This window comes from Homarus americanus, unplaced genomic scaffold (genome assembly GCF_018991925.1).
Source record: "Homarus americanus isolate GMGI-L3 unplaced genomic scaffold, GMGI_Hamer_2.0 scaffold16894, whole genome shotgun sequence".
In the NCBI taxonomy this organism is placed as follows: Eukaryota; Metazoa; Arthropoda; class Malacostraca; order Decapoda; family Nephropidae; genus Homarus; species Homarus americanus.
In genome coordinates, this window is record NW_024746541.1 from 2,060,565 (window position 1) to 2,081,790 (window position 21,226).

A 21,226-nucleotide genomic window follows, 5' to 3' on the forward strand; every position below is an offset into this window, starting at 1 on the left:
ATCTACCAGTTGACTCTATAAGTTGACCCTCGAGGTTATAAGTCCTCTCTGTAGCGATTCTCAAAACAAAATTTCCGCCATCTTGTAACGTCACTTATTGTGCCTGGAGGCCGTAACTTCCAGGACCTTATGAGCTCCTGTAACGGAATAAACCCCGGACATAGTGTAGTGTGTATATTTCCTTTATATAGCTCCCAAGCTATAATTATCCTTATTAAAGCTGTTTTATCAGAGAACCCTGTAGAAAATGAGTTGCTTATATTATTTCAATGGCAAATCCAATCGGTTAAAATTATCTTATAAACAGCAGCTGTGTTTGTTTATGGTTAGCAGGGAAGATGGAGTTGATCAATGTATATTTAAACGATTGAGCTTTGGGACGTAAAAGAAGGTACTGAACGAAGCTTTGAATTGTCTTAAAATAAATGATGATCAATTGTTGAGTTACTAAATATATCTTCGATATGAAATTTTGAAACTGTGTGAGGAATTAACTTGTTGTTTAAGGTGTAGAACGACCAGGTCATATGCGCTCTACCGACACACATCGAATTATTATTACTATTTGTGCTTTTTATGTGTTTTTATTATAAACTGTGCTACAAGTTTCTTCAATTGTTAAGTAGCATAAAATATTTTGTTATTAAATTGTACATATTTTTTCAGCTTTTTGAACTTCTTTTGTTTATAAATCTCTATCCCTTAAGCCGACTCATTTTCGGTACCTTGTGATTGATTGGTCGGTATGTTTTGAAAGAGTAACTGTGAGTGGTCACCGGCCCACAAGAAGACGTGCTGTACAATATTTACATTTAAATTACATAACACTTACAACATCGTAAAATTGTGTTCAGTATGGGGGATTTTCAACAGTGTTAACAGTTTGTAAGTTTGAATACGTAAGTCGGTTACAAGATCATCGAGTGTGACTTAAGAGGAGTTATGGGTATCTGTCTCCTGAGTTGTGAACAGGAGCAGGATATATATATATATATATATATATATATATATATATATATATATATATATATATATATATATATATATATATATATATACCGGACTTCTACACACAATCAACACCTCAACCCGCCAGGATTCGAACCCACGGCACACAAGCTTGTTGTTGAGGTGTTGATTGTGTGTAGAAGTCCGCGTGCTTTATTGGGCTAATGAAATATATATGGATCCTCATGTTTCGAAGCCGGATTTGGTAAAACGTTACTCTGACCACCTAAGTGATACGGGTGGTCCCCATTAGAGGTTCACGGCGCCATAAGCTCGTTGAACAGGCTTTGTGTGAAATATAACAAAGTCTAGGACTGCTTTTAGTATCCTGGTGGTCCAGCGGTTAGCGTTCCCCGGTCACATTCATAGGCTTGTGTGCCGTGGGTTCGAATCCTGGCGGGTTGAGGTGTTGATTGTATATATATATATATATATATATATATACACTAGCAGAATCGCCGCCCTCCGGGCGGCTCATCCGCTAGGCCACGGTAGGACGCCACCCTCCGGGAGGCTCCACACTGTCTCACTGTTCAATCCCCAAAACTTCTTCTTCCATCAATAGTTCATTAACGGTGAATGTAAGTTCCACCATGTTTTTTACTACAACGGTATAACAAAGTATATTAAACTATTATTATTTTATTGTCTAATCATCACTACATATAACATCATCCATCATCACTACATATAACACCATCCATCATCACTACATATAGCACCACCATCACTACTACCACCATCATCATTACCACCACCATCAGTACCACTACTATCAACCAGTCTCTACCACCACCACTATCACCACAAACATGTCGCTATCACCATCACCACCACTACTACCACTGTCACTACCACCGTCACCACCACCACTACATATAACACCAGCCATCATCACTACATATAACATCATCCATCATCACTACATATAACACCATCCATCATCACTACATATAACACCACCCATCATCACTACATATAACACCACCCATCATCACTACATATAACATCATCCATCATCACTACATATCCATCATCACTACATATAACACCATCCATCATCACTACATAACACCATCCATCATCACTACATATAGCACCATCCATCATCACTACATATAACACCACCCATCATCACTACATATAACACCACCCATCATCACTACATATAACATCATCCATCATCACTACATATAACACCATCCATCATCACTACATATAACATCATCCAGCATCACTACATATAACACCATCCATCATCACTACATATAACACCATCCATCATCACTACATATAACACCACCCATCATCACTACAGATCAGTAAAGTAGTTTCCGAGATTCTCGTGCGGACACACAAACAGACATACTTCTTTGTTTTTTATAGATAGATATTTTTAAGGACAACCAAACAGTAATTAAAAAACGCTTAGGAGTTTCGCTTCAAGCAGAATGATATAAAAATCAATGAAAATAGGCAAAAGAGGCACATTGAGACAATGTAGGCAACTTTATATTTAAATTGCAAAACTAGACAAATTAGAAATTTTTTGCATTTTGCCTGAACATCCAAACTTCTGTGATTACTTTATCATTGCTCGTAGGAATGTTAATGAAAACCTTTCTGATCACCATGAGGAATTTAAAGCCTACTTGCTAAACAGACAGCAAAATTAGTTGTTTTTCACCCCCTTCACGGCAAATGAACTAATGAATATAAGTTGCAGCAGTAGGCGATGACAACACAACAATGAGCACCATAGTTACTCGGTTCGCTCATAGTGTGCTAAGGTCCACATGATAAACCTTCAGTACAAATTACGTCAAAGTTGACCAAGCGTTGCCAGGGTAGCGATGACCATAACAGCCTCCACCATTATCACCACTACCACCACTTTCACCATCATCCTTATTACACCGTCCACCATCATCACCACTACCGCCATCATCACCACTATCACCAACATCAGCAACATTATCACCACCACCATTAACATCACCACCATCACAACCACCATCATCGACACCACCATCACAATTACCACCACCACCATCACTAGGCCGTACAAGGATCACATATCATGCAACTTGAGATTCATTTAGCTGACTATCCTTGTGTGGAAGACTAAATGTGTCAGATAGATGCATACATATGTCACCAGTCAGGAGGGACATAGAATACAACCTGGAAAGAACTGCTGTAGTGGAAGCTGTATAAGGCGTCATTAACCTGTGCGCATCTTGGGTACACAGGAAGGAGTAGCCACCGTCTGTCTACACTAAGTAACCACCTCAACTCTGATTGTTAACACTCATAATTTACAGTTACCGTCTCAGTGTTATAAAAACAAAACGTATTTAGATTAGGCTGCTTAAGTTACAGCACATACATAGCGTTAAAGTGCTACTGAATCTACCCTAATTGGACAAGTTCTCTCATCCCAAGTTAAAGGGAAATTTACAGCCCTAGTTTAGGGGAAAATTTATATAATTAGTGTTTAGAGAGGAACACAAACACATGAGTTGCGACAAGGTTTATGACATACATCAACAAATATAAAGCCACTGAAAACTAGTATTTCCTATAAAATGTAGTGCATATTTTAATGTACATATAAAGAGAGAGGAAGAGAAACAAACTTACAAACTCTCCACTAATCTTAGCTTGCAGCTCACCTTATTTAAGATAAAACTAGAGGGCGAGGAAGCACCGGGAAGCAACAGCAATGGAAACAAGATGTGTTACTATAAAGAACGCCACAAAGGGGAACTTGCAGCACTATACCACCACGAGAAAGGCTCATATTTGTGTGGTTGAGGCAGCAGTGTGGGCTGGAAAGTCCCCCCCAAACTTACCGGAAAAATGTGACTGAGAGCAAGAGAGACGTTTAAGCATTGTATGATAACAGGGGCTAAGCTGGGCAGAAAAATAAACAGAGCATTTAGTAGTCAAACAAGATCATACGGTAGACAGAAATGGAAAACCGTTCAGATGTATGGCAACTTGGCTACACCAGAGAGAGAGAGTGAGTAAGGGATATCTAGAGAGCTTCACAGGCGAGACAAATGAAAATACATAACCTCAAAGAAATTACTTTAGTGTGAACATCAGACGAATATGGAAGGTGTAATTGTAAAAGACTACTGATTGTGGAAATCGAGAAGTAAATGATTGTAGAAAATGGTAGCAACAAAGGGACTCGTGCTGGATGTCAGGAAGGAAGTGAAAATGACCCTGGATAGGATAAAGAAAAGAAACTTCGGTGGAGCATTGTATTTAGTCGTGGTACTGAGGAGGGCAGTGAAGGATGAGGAAATGGAGTGACTGTACGATCATTTATTGGAAGTGTGGATTGATGAGAACTTACCAACTGATCTGAGGAATAGTGTGATAATTCCACTATACAAGAGAAAGACATTGGAACAAATCGTAAACAAGAAGATGAAGAAGATAGTGATCATATATGACATGAAGATTGCATTCATGATGAGTTACGGAAGAGTGGTTACTATCAACATAATATGCGGGTTTCCAGAAGAGCATTTATTAGTAGATTAGAAACTGTACGGTAATGGACAGTATATTGTAGATCTAGAAAAGTACAATCGGAATCGCGAGCGAAAGTGTGTATTATTGCTTGCGGAAGAAGTTTGTATTGCAAAAAAATATTGAGGGGATGTACGAAAAATCTGACACTAAGGTGCAGACTGTAAGGAAAGGTTCACGGCAGTTTCGAGTGAGAATTGGTCACACCGTGATGGATGCAATGTACGAGAACAATAGGGAATGGCCGTTGTAAGATATCCTGTTTGCTGATGTTCTGGCCAAAGAAAAAAATGGAGCCCCAGAGATGGGCGTTTCAGTGACAGTCTTGTGAGTTAGGGTTTGAGAGTGAGTGCAGTGAAGATAGAGGTTCTGGTATGTTGTAAAACAGTAGAAAATAGGATCCGACGCAGTTGGACAGGTTTAAGGACTTGGGCCCGGTGTTGAAGGCGGAGGGAGGTTGTGAGTAAGACGTGAAGGATAGAGTGAAGGCAAGATGAGCGAAGCGGAGTGGGGCTTAAAATGTTGTGTATTCCAGAAAGATATATAAGGCAGTGATTAAGTCAGTTTTGATGTCTGAAGTAGAGACGTGGGACAGGGAGAACAAAGAAGGAGGAGGACAAGTTAAAGAGAACTGAGATGAGAATAATGGAATGGGTATATATAATGTCGCTGAGGGACAGGCTAAGACATAAGAGATTAGAGAAAGATCAGGAACGTCATATATACTGTAAGCAGTAAGAGCCAAAGATGGTTTAGTCTTGTGGTACGACGAGAGGAGGAAGGGGATAGAGAGGAAGACAGATGTTGACGTGGAGAGACATGGTTGAGAGATATATGAAGAACATCAAATTGAGAGAAGAGAAAGCAGAAGGCAGAGGAAAGTGACTGGGAAGGTTTCGAAAAGCCGACCTGCTTAACCTTTGGGAATAACCAAACGAAGAACACAGTAAGTTTGACACAAATTATAATATTGACTTCACACCTTTTTCCGGTTAAGGTGTCTTTTACGCTAACAAGCTTATCATTCTTTTTTTGGTGGGCCTTATCTAAAACGACCAAAAAATAGCCGGTGATAGAAAAGATAAAACTAATTTGAATTTTAAGAAGCAATTTAAGCAAGGAAGCAGGGTTTTGTGTGTGTCCATTATGTTCCAATGATATTTCGTGGAGCATTACTCGCGACACCTCGTATGTTTCAGCGGCCAGTGGTCCGTTCCTGCTATACCAAACATTGTTCAGTTTTGAGTTGTGTTGGTTCTCCAGTTGCCCTAAAGCAAAGAGTTCACTGTGTACTAGTCTCTTCCTAAGGAAATTCTTAAGTCGCTTTTTCGCTTCCTCCCAACCAGCTATACACTGTGCTTATTAAAAGTAATTTTCCTGAAAATCCGGAAAACAAATATTCAAAGGACAGCTTTATCTCTTTACAAGGGAAGAAGATTAAACAGAAGTGAGCAAATAATTATGAGAGTAGAGAGATGAAAATACTGTGAGCATGATCTAGAATAAAGAGAAAGAGGAATGAGAGCAAAAAAGCGGAAATTTCAAGTGACGGGGGGAAACAAGACTAATTATTATAGATAAATTTAAGAATTAAAGAAAAAAGCGACGAGGGAAGAACTTCACGTCAAGAAAATGAAAACTATTAGAGACAAGCACGAAAAATATGCAAGATGAAAGACGGAAATGTAAAATATGAGCAGAATCAGGAGGGAGGAAATATTAAATATTTACGAAGAAAAATATAAAAAATAATGAGAAATGAGAAACTTGTAAAATATAAAAGCACAAGAGCACGTCTTTTCGATTTCGAATATCGAGAATCGAACTCTGGATATCAGCCAAATTTTTGACTGGCTGGGAGACGAGCCAGACAACAACGACCTCGTGATAAACTTTATACACTTTATTTATCAGTAATACTCGATTCGTCTCTGTTATAATTTCTAGATAGAAGAAATTATGTTCAACAATTACTATTTTATGCTTCATTTTTTAACTTCTAGAATATCTAGATTATATAAAAAATAAGAGAGGAAAATACAGAGAAATATATTTTAACCGAATACCATCTTATGTTTTAAGGTACATGAGTGAGAGAGAGAGAGAGAGAGAGAGAGAGAGAGAGAGAGAGAGAGAGAGAGAGAAAACAATATTCTTTCATGAATTTGAGTATCTTCAAGATCTAATCACGTTTATTTTAGAGTTTAAATAAGACTATTTTTTTATATAAAATAACAATGATATGAAGCTTAGAGCCCCACTAATCAGATGTTAAAGAAATGTTGTACATTCGGAAGATGTTGATAAAAGGGTTATAGAATCCTCTGGGTGACTATGGATCTGATGGCATTAGCTTTAATGCTGCATCAACTAGTATGTTACTGTAAAGGCGAAGGTCTACGTACAGTCCTCTACACTAATGCGTTTACATGGGCTAATCATAAAAACATTCCACAAATTATTACATTGAGATATTTGTTTTAATATTGTTATACTTTGATTCCTTACTTTTGTTTACTATTGTGAGTTTCCTTCTGTCGGATACAAACAAACACAGGGCTGCCGCACTGCACAAAACCTGACTTGCCACCCCCTCTGTTCCAATATTAATGCATCCCTCAAACAAAGCAAATGCCCTAATGAATGGAAAACCGCATATGTCACCCCTATCCCCAAGGTCCCCACCCCACAGTCCCCTAGTGACCTCAGGCCAGTTGCCTTTACCCCCATACCCAGTCTACTCTGTGAAGACTTTGTTTTTGTATGGGCATTTGCTAGTATTTATCAGTCAATTGATCCACAGCAATTTGACAATATGAGGACCTCTTCTACATCACACTGCTTAGTTAGTTCCTAGATTTTCTGTACAAAAACCTGGAGAAACGTAAGACATCACTGGCCGTTGCCCTTGTTGACGTCAGGAAGGCTTTTGACCTTGTTGATCACTGCACTGTTATCAACAATCAACAAGGCCATTGCACTAGGGCTGCCCACCCACCTGGTCTCATGGCTCACTGATTTCCCGAGTGAGCGTCGTCAGGCAGTGAGGTACCAGGGTTCTATCTCCACATTCCAACACCTCACCTCTATCGGACACTCCTCACAGGTGTAAGTACGTGGATGACTGCACTGTAGGGGTCTCAGTGGACAACACCTCACCGGACTACTCATCGCTACAAGGCACCCTGGACAGACTACAGGCATGGACTACGGAGAACAAGGTCACCATCAACCACACCAAAACCGTAGTCATGCACATCAACACCGCCACCACTCCAGTGCAAGCACCAGCAGTTACAGTGGGTGCCCATCCTCTCCAGTTAGTACAGTCTGCCAAACTCCTGGGTGTAACTATAGACCACAAACTGGACTGGAAGGCCCATGTAAACAACACTATCAAGGCAGCCTCGTACCGACTCTACATGTTACGACGACTCGCGTCACTTGGGGCACCCCCGCCAGTGCTGAGGACTATCTACAACGCATTTATACTCCCCAAATTAACGTAGGCGTCACCGGCCTAGTCGTCTTCTCTCAACTCTACCCAGACGTAAACAACGTCAGCTAGAGACGGTACAGAAGAGGGCCTGCAGAATCATGCTCGGCGCAGACTACTCGGGCTACAACAACGCTCTCTCCACCCTGGAAATGCCATCCCTCAGTCATCTCCACCATCACGCACTAGCAAGGTTTGGTAGTGGACTACTGCACCATCCTCGTGATAGATATAAGAACAGCACCATCCCATCTAATGATAAAATAATAAATAGCTCCTGATTTATGTACTGTACAGCCCTGTAAATGTATTTAAGGTATATTATTATGTCTAAATCACATGTAAGTTTGTATATTTTCAGTCACCGGCTGCAACTCTTTTAATAAACCGTTTATTATTATTATTATCATTTTATTTGTGAGGGGTACTGTACATTGTTTTGACAGATCCTAATGTGGTCTGTGCCTTCACCCCAAGATATATCACAGGTACATTAGTCAGTGATCTATGTAGAACAACACACCGGAATGATGATTTACATGTTAGTTATGACAATTCATTCCCAGTTTGTTTGATAATTAATTTACTTTTTGAAGCCTTGGAAACATTTAAATAATATACCTTTACAGTTTATTTATCGATATATAAAAAGTACTTATTTATATCTTTACATGAAGAGATCAATCACGAAGTCAAGAAAAAAATTGTATTAATATTGATGGCAAGAAACGTGTACTAAAGATCAGAAGAGGCAGTGAGTACGTGACACATGAAAGACTACAGTATTATCAAGTAAAGTTGCAGATATAAGAAACTGTTTTGAGTCATTTATAAAACAACATGGCGAGTGAAGATACAACACTGGTCATAGGGAGTGAGAATATAAATATTGGTTGCAGTAGCTAAAATGTTCAGTGACGCACATGAAAACCGGCTTGATAGAGCATTGGTTCGTGTGTCATCGTGGTGTTCTACTGGTCCGTGTTCGATCCCAGGGTACACAGACCAGGTTCTCACGACAGTTTTGATCAAACGATGAGGTAAAAAATCCCGTTCAATGTGACTTGACACCAAATTGATAAGCATCTAGCCTATCTTGTGAGGAGGGAGGCGGGGGGTGTTTCATGTGACACACAATTGAAATATCAAATTATAATACAATATCCAGTGATAACATTCAGATCTCTTACTGACGATGAGGAATTGCTTAATCTGTTTGAAGATATTCTCGATAACTAAGTGCCGTCTAATAATTCAGTCGGGGTTGGTAAACCCGAAGGTTACAAAGTAATCTCCGAGGATAATTATTATACAGATTGTCCACTTGTGGAGGATTCATGAGCCTCCTCATCCTGTCAGGTGGAGCTACTGCCAAGTTGGTAATTGTATATAACTTGCTGGCATAGCCGGCGTTATCCGGGATTGCTTTTGGCGAAGTAAAGTTAATATAACTTTACCAAACTTCATCGGGGAGACACACACATAAACACACTATTGCATTAGAAGGGCAGCTTATATCCTATGTTCGTTCATGGTAAAACTTAAGCTCCCATGTAAAAACTAATAATACAAAACTTTAGCCTTGTGATAAAAATGAGGATGGTCTTGTGCTTTCTTGGGGCTAAGTGCATAAGCATACTAAATTTCATCTCTCCATCCGTGGCCGTGCGTAGCAAATAAACAGACTAATAGATATGTTTCTAATAAGGGGTTTCAACCTTTGGGGGTGAGGGTCAACCATTGGGACCAAACCCCTAAAATTCCACCTTCGTGAGACTTCTGGGTGAACTATGACGCATAATACAGTGTAGTGATTCTCAAGTTTTATAAAATAAATATCCCTTTTAACTGAAAATATGAGAATGGACCTTACTGGTTGATTTTAGCTAATAACATAAAAACAATGTCCATGTTATGTTTTCTGGTGTAAAGTGATCATGTTCTGCTGTGAACCAGGTGTCGCCGACAACCGCGTTATCTTTCCTATGTGATAACTTCTTTTTTTGTGTTTTTTTCCATCGTTTTAGGGTAATTTACCTATTTTTTCATGGTATTTGGATTGAATTATGAATGTTTTAATTCATAATGAGGTTTTTAAATCATTGGATATGGTAGGAAGGTAATTTTTTGCCTTATTAAGTGTTTATCTAGGTAGGGTATTCCTACATCTTGCAGGTGGGCATGAATGTCGACAGTGAGGGAAATATTGTCTCATTGTAAGGATTCCAAGAAAGCCACCGCACCGGCTTACCCCCTCCCCCCCTAAATTCCACATTCGAGACAATTCTGGGTTGCATGCACATCTCCAAGCAAAATTTCAGCTCTGCATCTTCAAACCTGTAGCTGTTCATAGCAGACAAACGGACACATACTGTGCTTCATATTATTACATTTAATCATTACTGTGAGTCAGAGGGGATCATTTCTTCTACAAAATATCTGTAATCGTATTTAATTATGTAACAAATGAGTCACTAATAAAAGGTAAGTAGTGAGCAATACAATATAATATAAAGGAGATAAACAATATATTCCCTCAAGTACCGATCCCTCAGCCAAGAATTGGTCTGACTAACAGTAGATGCTCCACAGAATTGTTATGCCGAGGAATAATTTGGTGTTATAAATTTTGTAAATTAGGTGTTTTGATTATTTTCTATTCCAAGCAGCAGTTATTTTGGCAAGTTAACGGAAATTTTCTTGTATATAAGAATTTAAAGGAAGGGGAGGAGCAGCTCAGAAATAGGTATAATGAACTATCTAGGAATGTTAAGAAAAATGTAAGAAAAGCAAAGAGAGACTATGAAATCAAAATAGCAAGAGAATCCAAGGCGAATCCCAAGGGATTTTTCCAGGTATATAGAACAAAGGTCAAGGACAAAGTTGGGCCTTTAAAGTCAGGGAGGGGAGAAGTGATAAATGGCAGTGAAGAAATATGCAAAGCATTGAATAGCTACTTCTTATCAGTTTTCACAGAAGAAATTTGCGATGAAATTCCAGAGGTGGAACTGATATTTAAGGGAAAGGAAGAAGAGAAATTAAAGAATATCACTATCAGAAAAGAGGATGTTCTTAAGAAGATAAATAAACTAAAGAAAACAAAATCCCCAGGGCCGGATGAAATTTTCCCTCGAGTCTTGAAAGAGTGTAGGGAACAGATTAGCGGACCCCTCTTAAACTTATTTACAAAATCATTAGACACTGGAGTTGTGCCAGACTTGTGGAAACAGGCAAATGTAGTACCCATATTCAAAAGGGAGACAGAGCATCAGCGTCAAATTACCGGTCGATCAGTTTGACGTCAGCAGTGGGAAATTTCTTGAATCAATTATAGCAGATAGCATCCGATCGCATCTAGAGAAAAGCAAATTAATCTACGGCTCTCAACATGGGTTTACAAAGGAAAATCTTGTCTAACAAATCTGCTAACGTTTTTTAGGAAAGTCTTCGAGGTAGTAGATAATGACGAAAATTACGATGTTATTTACTTAGACTTTAGCAAAGCATTTGACAGAGTACCGCATCAGAGGCTTCTGAGAAAAATTAAGGCTCATGGTATCGAGGGGAAAGTTTTAAATTGGATAAAATCATGGCTCACCGATAGAACGCAGAGGGGCAGCGTAGATGGTGTTAAATCTGAGTGGGGCGGTGTAACCAGTGGGGTTCCCCAGGGGTCAGTACTAGGCCCACTCTTGTTTATAATCTACATAAACGATCTAGATACTGGGATCAGCAGTGACATAAGCAAGTTTGCAGATGACACCAAAATAGTGCAGCAGATTAATTCAGGGCAGGATGCAAATGCATTACAGGAGGATCTAAATAAACTGCAGGGGTGGTCTGAAAAATGGCAAATGAAATTCAACATCAGCAAGTGCAGCGTACTTAATACTGGAAGAACAAATAATGTCAATGTATACACCCTTAACAACATCAACCTAGAGAAGTAGACTTGTGAAAGAGACGTCGGGGTACTTGTAAGCCCGGACCTACGGCCTAGAAAACAGTGCGTTAATATTCGAAATAAGGCAAACAGAGTATTGGGTTTTATATTTAGAAGTGTAAGTAACAAGAGTGCAGAGGTCTTATTGCAACTATATCTTGTGCTAGTCAGGCCGCACCTCGATTATGCGGTTCAGTTCTGATGCCCCTATTATAGAATGGATATAAATTCACTAGAGTCGGTGCAGCGAAGAATGACAAAAATGATTCCCGGACTTAGAAACCTTCCATATCAAGATAGGTTAAAGAAACTTAATTTGCATTCCCTAGAAAGACGAAGAGTGCGGGGAGATATGATAGAAGTATTTAAGTGGGTGAAAGGAATCAATAAACGGGATATAGATAAAGTTTTTATAGTATCCGAGCAGGATAGGACTCGTAGCAACGGATTCAAGTTGGATAAGTTTAGTTTTAGGAGGGAGATAGGAAGAAACTGGTTCACAAATAGGGTGGTGGACGAGTGGAACAAGCTTAGCAACTTTGTAGTAAGTGCTGGAACGCTGGAAAGTTTCAAAAGGAGGCTAGATAGATTCATGGATGATAGAGTGGTAGTAACTCTCGACAGGAGCTACCATGCACAGGCCAACCGGCCTATTGCAGATTCCTTATTTTCTTATGTTCTTATGTATTGATGTATTACCTATGTAAGAATTTTCTGGAATGTATTGCATATTTTGTTTATGATTTACTTCTTATTGTAAGCCTCCAACAGAGGAGAACGTTCAAGAACCTCCCAGTCACGTCTGGTTTGGAATAGGGTGTTCTATGATCGTCTGATGAGGCACAGTATATAAACGGAAACAAGCGGCCTCAAGTCAGTCGACCGTTTCTGCTCAGAGTGTGAAGTACAGTAGAAGCCTAGTAGGGCAACTGAAGATAATTGTTGTGCAAGTATTGTGGAAATGTTGTGAGCAATATATAACTGAAAAGACTACAGAATTGTACACTGGTAGTGTGCTGACTATATTCAAAGTGAGAAGTCCAGCTGTGAAGAAATTACCTGTGAACAGTGTTGTGAAGAAATAATGACTATTAAAGCATACTACAATGCACAAGTGTGTTTCTGTGACTGAGTGGAAATCTACCAGCCTGTTCTTTTGCCTGTGCACTGAGACCCATCGTTTAGAAATTACCGGAGACTGGCGGGACAGCCAGTGGTAATTCGACGACACTTGTGAAATATCTACTGCATCTGTACATCCGACCTTGGCCGCTGGTAACCAGTGGTGGAAGCTGGGTAAGCGATTAGAGGAGGGTCGTAACAGTATGACCACGTAGACGTCTGCTCCGTAAGACAAATACTTCTAATCCCCAATACTTAAGTCACAGGGGCGCACCCAGAAATTGAGTAGGGGGGGGTTTCCAAATTACTGAGAAGTCTGGCGAGCGTAGCGAGCCCTTTCAGCTGGGGGGTCTGGGGGAGGGCGCTATAAGCTCCCCGGAAAAAAATTTGAAATCTGACCAATATTTGACGCCATTTGCACTGAATCTTAGGAAATAATCTGAGGTTGAAGATACTGTAATTTAGCATCCTAATCTTTGTATATAGACTTATATTACAGGATAATAATTTCACACTGTCTGACAGTGCCGTATTTTAAGTGCATTCAGGTGCATGGGAATGGCAGAGGTGGTGGAAGTTACCGTGGCGTGGGGTGAGGTTGACCCAACCTTCGTGTTACTAAGGTGTCGCCAGGTCAGGTATGGGTTGGCCGCACCATGCAGTACCTGGAGGGGGGGGCGGGGTTTCCGGGCAACCAGGAAACCCCCTGGGTGCGCCACTGAGTCACATAAGCTTCTGTAGCTGCATTGTCTTCGTACTTAATCGTTACCCGATGCAGAGTTTCACATATTGACTAACCAATTTTGAGGATGTCAACTGGTGATTTGACAACTTGCGTCTGGAGGGGCGTGAGATTTAATAATAATAATAATAATAATAATAATAATAATAATTAACGGTTTATTGAAAGAGCTTGGCAGCCAGAAAGCTGAAAATATACAGTTACATATTTGGGGAATGGGTTTCGAATTACAAATAATATACAAGTAACATAAGTGATACAAATAAGATATATAATAACTAGATGGGGAAAAGCTCAAACTACAGTGCATTTCAACATAGTGACAGTGCAAGAAGTAGTATTTACTGGGAGTGAATACACTGGTTTATTACAAGTTATTGATAATTATTACAATGGTTGGGACTGGGCTGTTCTTATAGCGATCAGTACATTCAAATGCGCCCATCACGTACAGTGCCATGTGCTTTCTTGCACACTAATTTTCATCACTATTTACCCTCAGTATTGGACATGACACATCAAGTATAACATACCTGGGTCTGCATGTAATCATCACATATTAGGTCATTATTTGGATAACTATTAAAGTGGATGGGTTCACACACTATCTCCATATGATTATACTACCTAATAAAACTCGGACATTAAGCGTAGATATTGCAAGCCAGAGTATTAAAGGGATTTAAGCAAGAACTTAGTATGCCCTTAGCAAACTTGTTTAAGATGTCATTAAAAGCGGGTGTAGTAACAGATTTCTGGAGAATAGCAAATGGGATACCGATTTTCAAGAAGGGAGATAGATCACTGTCCTCTAACTACCGTCCATTCAGTTAAACATCAATTGTATTGAAATTGCTGGAAGCAATACTTTCAAAGTCAACTCGAAATCACCTCAAGAAACATCACTTCTACAAGGCTGATCCCTCCCAGTGCAGGCGGCACTGGTACTCAATCTATTATTATCAGGCTTTTCAACTGTTTTCGAGTCAGTGGATGACGGACACGATTATAATGTGATTTATCTCGACTTTAGCAAAGCCTTACACAATGGTCCCTAAAGAAAGATTAATATGTAAAGTGAAGGCTCATGGAAAAGAAGATATTCTAAATTGGATGAGGGCGTGGGTTACAGGATAGACGAAAAGTGAGGGGCGATGTGATCAAGGTGTATAAATAGAAGTCAGAGTTAAACAAAGGTGATATAATAAAGGTACTCAAACTATCCAACCAGGAGCGAACTTGTAGTAATGGTTTTAAATTAGACAAATTTATATTTTGGCGGGAGATAGGTAAACAATGGTTTGGAAATAGAGTAGTGGATGTTTGGAGCAAGTTCCTGAATATCATTATTAATTCGAACACGCTTGGTAGCTTCAAACATAGGTTGGACGTATACATGAGCGATAGTGGTTAGGGGTAAACGGGACTGCAGTTTCCTCTGTTCTTAGCTTCTTAAGCAATTTATATCAAATTAATTTTTCACTTCAGTGTGACAAATACTATATGCCTGAATAGCTGTACGGAAGTTTGTGTACTGCACAATAAAATTAATTTATTACAACCATCCATACTTAACCACATACTACAGTCATGGTAAATGAACCTTCTACCATCAATATACTAGCTGAGCCACCGGTTACAATTATATTGAATTACCTATTACAGTCATACCAAGTGAGTTACAAAGAATCTTCCAAATAATGAGGCAGGACCAACTAAGGAAGTACCTGTACGTGATTCTGTACCAAGATATCATCACCATAACCAGGGTAGGGAGCGCTGCATGTACCTGCATGGTTGTTGTTTTTTCCAGTGACACACATTCTTATACTTTTTCTTTATTTCCATTTCCTTCAAGAATAATAAATATTAAACATTATATTTGTTTTGGTGATGCAACATTTTATCACAATAATTATTTGCCTGTAATGATTTTAATTAAAATTCATGTACTGCAGCTAGCAAACTATGCAGATTTCGATATTTTGTTATATATACGCACTGTGGTTGAACTGTTCCAGGAATACACCCTGCAATTTAATTTACAGTCTTCCAAATGAACGTACCACGGCCTTGGTGTGTGTGGGGGAACATTAACAAGATGTGGCACCACAGCACCTTTCATAGTTAATTACCGTGTTTGTCGGTTCCTCATACTTCAGTCCTAGTCACTCGGCCGTGGCTACACAACAATGCTGCATAACACGTATTACACGAATCTGTTTACCTCATTTATTTTTGTATTTTTTCACAAACAGGGTAATTTTAATGATTCACGCCTACGGCGCTGCGTTGCCACATCTCAGCCTAACCCCTCACACACTCGGGCTGTGGTACATGTGAAGGTGAGTGAACAGGGAGCGCCACCATGGCATCACAATGACAACAAAAGCTGCCCTAGGCTTTGTCATATTTTCACAAAGCTTCCACCTTCGTCTTATTCTTAAGCAACGGGAGCCTCCACTGGGAAAGCCTGCCAAGGTCGTAGTAGCATTGTACAGACTTCAGACTTGCTACTATCAATAAACCTAAACAATCCATATATACGTGGACTTCAATATACAAACAATAGTTGGTACGGGTTATCCCCAGTGGAGGCTCCTGTTGCTTAAGAATAAGACGAAGGTGGAAGCTTTGTGTGAAATATAACAAAGCCTAGAACAGCATTCGTTGTCACTGTGGTGCCATGGTGGCGCTCCCTGTTTACAAGCAGAAGTCCCGGGGTCGATTCCGTTTGGTGAGCAGCAAAGAGGTAGGTTTTTGTACGAACAGTTATTGAATTTAGACATTCGTTTACAGAATCAAGACAACCAGCCTGCCGGGCTACTCAATGTCAAGTAACCAAAATGTTGCCCTAAATTTGACTATTAACACGCTGTTGAGAGTAGAATCAAGCCCCTGGCCGTCAGACTCCGATTTCCTTTTTTTCTTTGTTTTATATCAGAAGACATCCTCGGACGGAGGTGAAGGATGAGGTGAGGTTTTCTGACACAGACATAATACACCAGCGAAATGGTAAAGATCAAAGAGGAGGAGGGACGAGGGTCCGCCTTTAGCGTTAGAGACATCACACACGTGATCTTATCTAGGAAGTAGGACGTGGACCCGTCAAGAGCTAACATCAAACACATGCATAACACTTACGGAAAAGTTATTAATATAAAATGGTCGTAAGGATGGTAAGTGTTTCTCTTGCCTCAAGTAGTCCAGGCTGCCGTGTTGTTGCTCCGTATGATCTTTGCAGCTCGAGTTTTTAGTGACATGTATCGTTGACCTGTGTTCCTGTCTCCTTCTGGGGACATTAAAGCTGAGGTCCTTGACATTCTCTCTCTCTCTCTCTCTCTCTCTCTCATTTAAACATTTTAGATAACTGCTGACTCTGATATTCCTTAATGCCTAAGTTTTTCAGATACATTGTTATTTTATGCTCCAATCCATTCAAGGAGTCAGTTCCATTAACAACATTTAGGATTGTGTGTTGACCTAGAGTGCTATAGGTACCTGGAAATTTGAAATTATTTATGTAATTCGTTACGTATATGCGAGTCAGCACAGACCGATACAAAGGAAGTATATATCACTACAATTAGGTAGGAGTGACCAAGACTCGTTTTATAGAAAATTCATATATATTTTTTCTCTCTAGGATCTTTATGGTGTCAACTGGCTCAAAGTATCTCTACCAACTAAGAATATTTTTGTTAGTTTCTTATACTGTTCTCCCAACTCTATCAACTATTTGACTATCTCACTTCTTGCCACGAGTCGTTGCTATCCACACACCCCAACACCCAGATCCTCTACCTAGGGGATTTCAATGGAGTGGCTTGGATCTGCAAGGGATGACCCAGGTGGAGCTGAGGAACTCTTTCCTTACTTAATGATCTGGAACAAATATTAAACATCTTACACGTGTTCCAGATCGACACGATCAACTTACCTCTAACCCCTCACACTATTCATACAATTCTGCCCCCTCATGGTCTTCTGATCACAATCTTCACAATCAAACTGGGCACGACCACCTCCTCCACCCCCCTCTAAACGCCAACTATGGCACTATCGGAGGGCAAACTAGCGATCCTTGCGAGAATTCTTCTCCGACTTTCCTTGGGATGAATGTGCTTTTTCCACTGAGACGCCTCGGTATGTGCTGACAGCATTGTTAGTATAGGGCGAAGAGTGCATTTATCCCATCTTATACCAAAACTTCCACTTACAATCATGGTTTGATCGCCCTGTTCTCTTGCATGTAGGGAGAGAGATATGGCGTATCAGTTATGAAACTATCTCCTTCCATTACCCACACCTCTTTCATTACTTCTAGAATCGTTGTAAGTTCTTTCGTAGGACCAAGCAATTTTTATAAAAAGAAAGACCTCTGTCCTGACTAACTCTTTCTTCTCGTAAATCCTTCAGTTCCTGAACCAAAAACATCTGTAATAACTTCTGCACTTCTTTCCGACCTGATAACTTCATCCCAACTGTCCCCCTGATAAAGCCAATCTCTTTGGACCCTTATTCTCCTCAAACTCCTCCATAGACGATTCCAACTCTACCCTTCCTACTTATGCTCCTCCTACTGAATCTATGCACTCTCCTTTAATCTTCACGCGTAGGGTTGCTGGTCTGTTATCCAGATTGGATGTCAGTATGGCGCATGGACCAGGCGGAATACCCCTCGTGTTCTGAAGGAGTGTGCTGAAATTCTAGTCCCTTTGCCTCAAACCCGAAGTTTTCCTTCTTCTTGGAATCATGCCTCGGTTCAGCCCATCCCTCTAGAAGAGTGATCATTCCCATCCCTCTAACTATCGCCAAATTAACCAAACTTCATCCCTCTCTAAGATTTTCGAAAATATCTTACTCTAATTTTCTCCGTCACCTTGAATGCCTTTCTCTTTGATCGGATCACCAAAATGGCTTTCGCCAGGCGAGATCTACTGGTAATTTGCTCTCCTACTGCAGCCACCTTTGGTCATCCCCTCTTAAGGATTATGGGAAAAACTTCGGTGTGGCCCTCGAAATCTTCAAAGTATTTACAGGGTATGCCACAAATCTTTGCTTTCTAAACTTCCCTCTTTTAGTTTCTCTCCCCAACTTTGTTCTACAATTTCTAACTACCTTAAGAACCGATCCAAGGCAGTTGTAGTCGAGGGATCGATCTTCTTTCTCTACCAATAGTGGTGTCCCACAGGGTTCTGTTCTTTCAACTACTCTCTTCCTTCTTTTTATCAATGATTTACTTCACACTACGACTAATTATATCCATTTTTACGCTGATGATTCTACTCTTCACTTATCTTCACATTTGTCCCTTCATCCTAACACTCAAACTAGATCAGTATCTAGAGCTGATATCATTTCATCTATCAATGCGTATCTCTGCATCGTTTCCGAATAGGAGGAGAAACTTGGTTAAATTCAATAGTAATAAAGCACAGTATTTACCAATTACACTTTCAAATTAGATGATCCCCCCACGAATCAAATCACATTTCAGGACGCTATCATTCTGCCAAATTCTAAAATAGATATGCTAGGCCTCACCATTTCCTCTAATATGTCATAGAAGCAACACATACTCAACGTTGCTAAAGGCTCTCCCGAAAGCTGGGAATACTGTCCAGATGCCGTAGGTACTTCACTCCTGAGCAGTTGCTTCAAATTTTAAGGGATTAATTCGTCCTAACTTGGAGTACTGCTCTCAAGTGGCTTTTCTGTCCAACTGTTAGATATGATGGAATCAAAGGCATTTCGTCTTATTAACTCTCCTCCGTTGGTTGATAATCTTCTTCCTTCTCTAGCCGCAATGTTGTTCACTCTCTCTCTTTTACAGGTACTTTAACGGGCAATGTTCGTGGTTTTGGCATCCTGTACCGCCGGCAAGGCCGTGGCCTGTAACACTCGTCATGTCCTGCGGTGCCCACAAGTTCTCTGTGGATGTCGGTTACACTAGAATATAACCCGTTATAGTATATCGTTCTTTCCTCACACAGTAAAACTGTGGAATGCTCTGCCTTCCCCCGGTACTATACTCATACAATGTCTCACTTTAAAAAGCTAGTTTTCCGGCATCTTCGTGGTGTAGATTAATATCATATTTTTCTCTTCTATTTAATTTCTTTACACTTATTTTTTCGCCCTAGGCCCTTGTAGGGTCGATGATCTGTGCCTGGGCTATTCCCCGTAAAAAAAAAATTATATATACATGTGTCTACAGTTTGAAAATATTGCAGAAATTTATAGTTAGGTCAGATTATCTTAACACAAGGTTTCCACATTTAATGTCAGTTGTTAATTATTTTACATGTTATTTTTTTTCTTGTTCTTTTTTGTTCTTCTGTTTCCCTTTCTTATTTTTATTCTTCTTACTTACATGATATAAATACATATTGGTGGATGGACAAACAATTGGAGAACTTATATATATATATATATGTATAATAGGTAGTGATGGAACTTAACAGATATTTCTCCTAGAGTGAAAGATATTAATTAACTAGACAACAGTGTAATTTGATTGAGTTGATCAATCCTCTCCTCAAAAGATAATTCTATTGATTTCCATTATAGCTCATGTGGCAGAAGAGAAATTTCCAGTCAATGAGTTTCTTCTGACACAGCCTTGAGCCTCAAATCAATTATTACTTGCATGATGACACTCACAAACTCTTATCTTATACATCTTTATCAAATCAATCAAATCTTCTCTGTAGACGCCCCTGACCTCTCGCGCCTTTCTATTCATATACAACTGTTACGACCTTGGCCTCTTAGGTTGTAACAATGCAATTGAAATTCAACTTTTCTATGTATCGAAGGTCCACGGAATAGAGCCCACCAAAGTCATCAACTCATTACTATGGGCTATATTGAAAATCCTGAAGGACATTTAATTACATATATAAAAACAAACAATAAATATATCAGTTATGTACAAAAATAAACAAATACAAACTAAACCTGATCAAACATTTAAATCACTATATAATACTTGGTGTTCTATAAAGTCGAGCAAGGTTTACACGTTATACCACTAGAAATATACAAGAGGAGAGGAGATACTTGTCTTATGACTGCCAGCACAATACTAAAAGCCACCCAGCTTTGGAGCAAATCCAAGCGAGTAGAGGTGGGCGGAAATGACGTCACAGAATAAAAACGTTCACGTTGGGAATCCGCAACAAACCATTGAACGCTCACTCGTTCATTAGTATTCGGGATAAAATAATAAACATTACTTTCTTTTACCTAACACATCGAAACCAACGTTACATTTCAAGTATAACATATATCTAAATCTTTACTGCTTCGATGTCTACACAACGAATCATTCGAAGTTCATATGCCGACCAGTAATCTATTCATT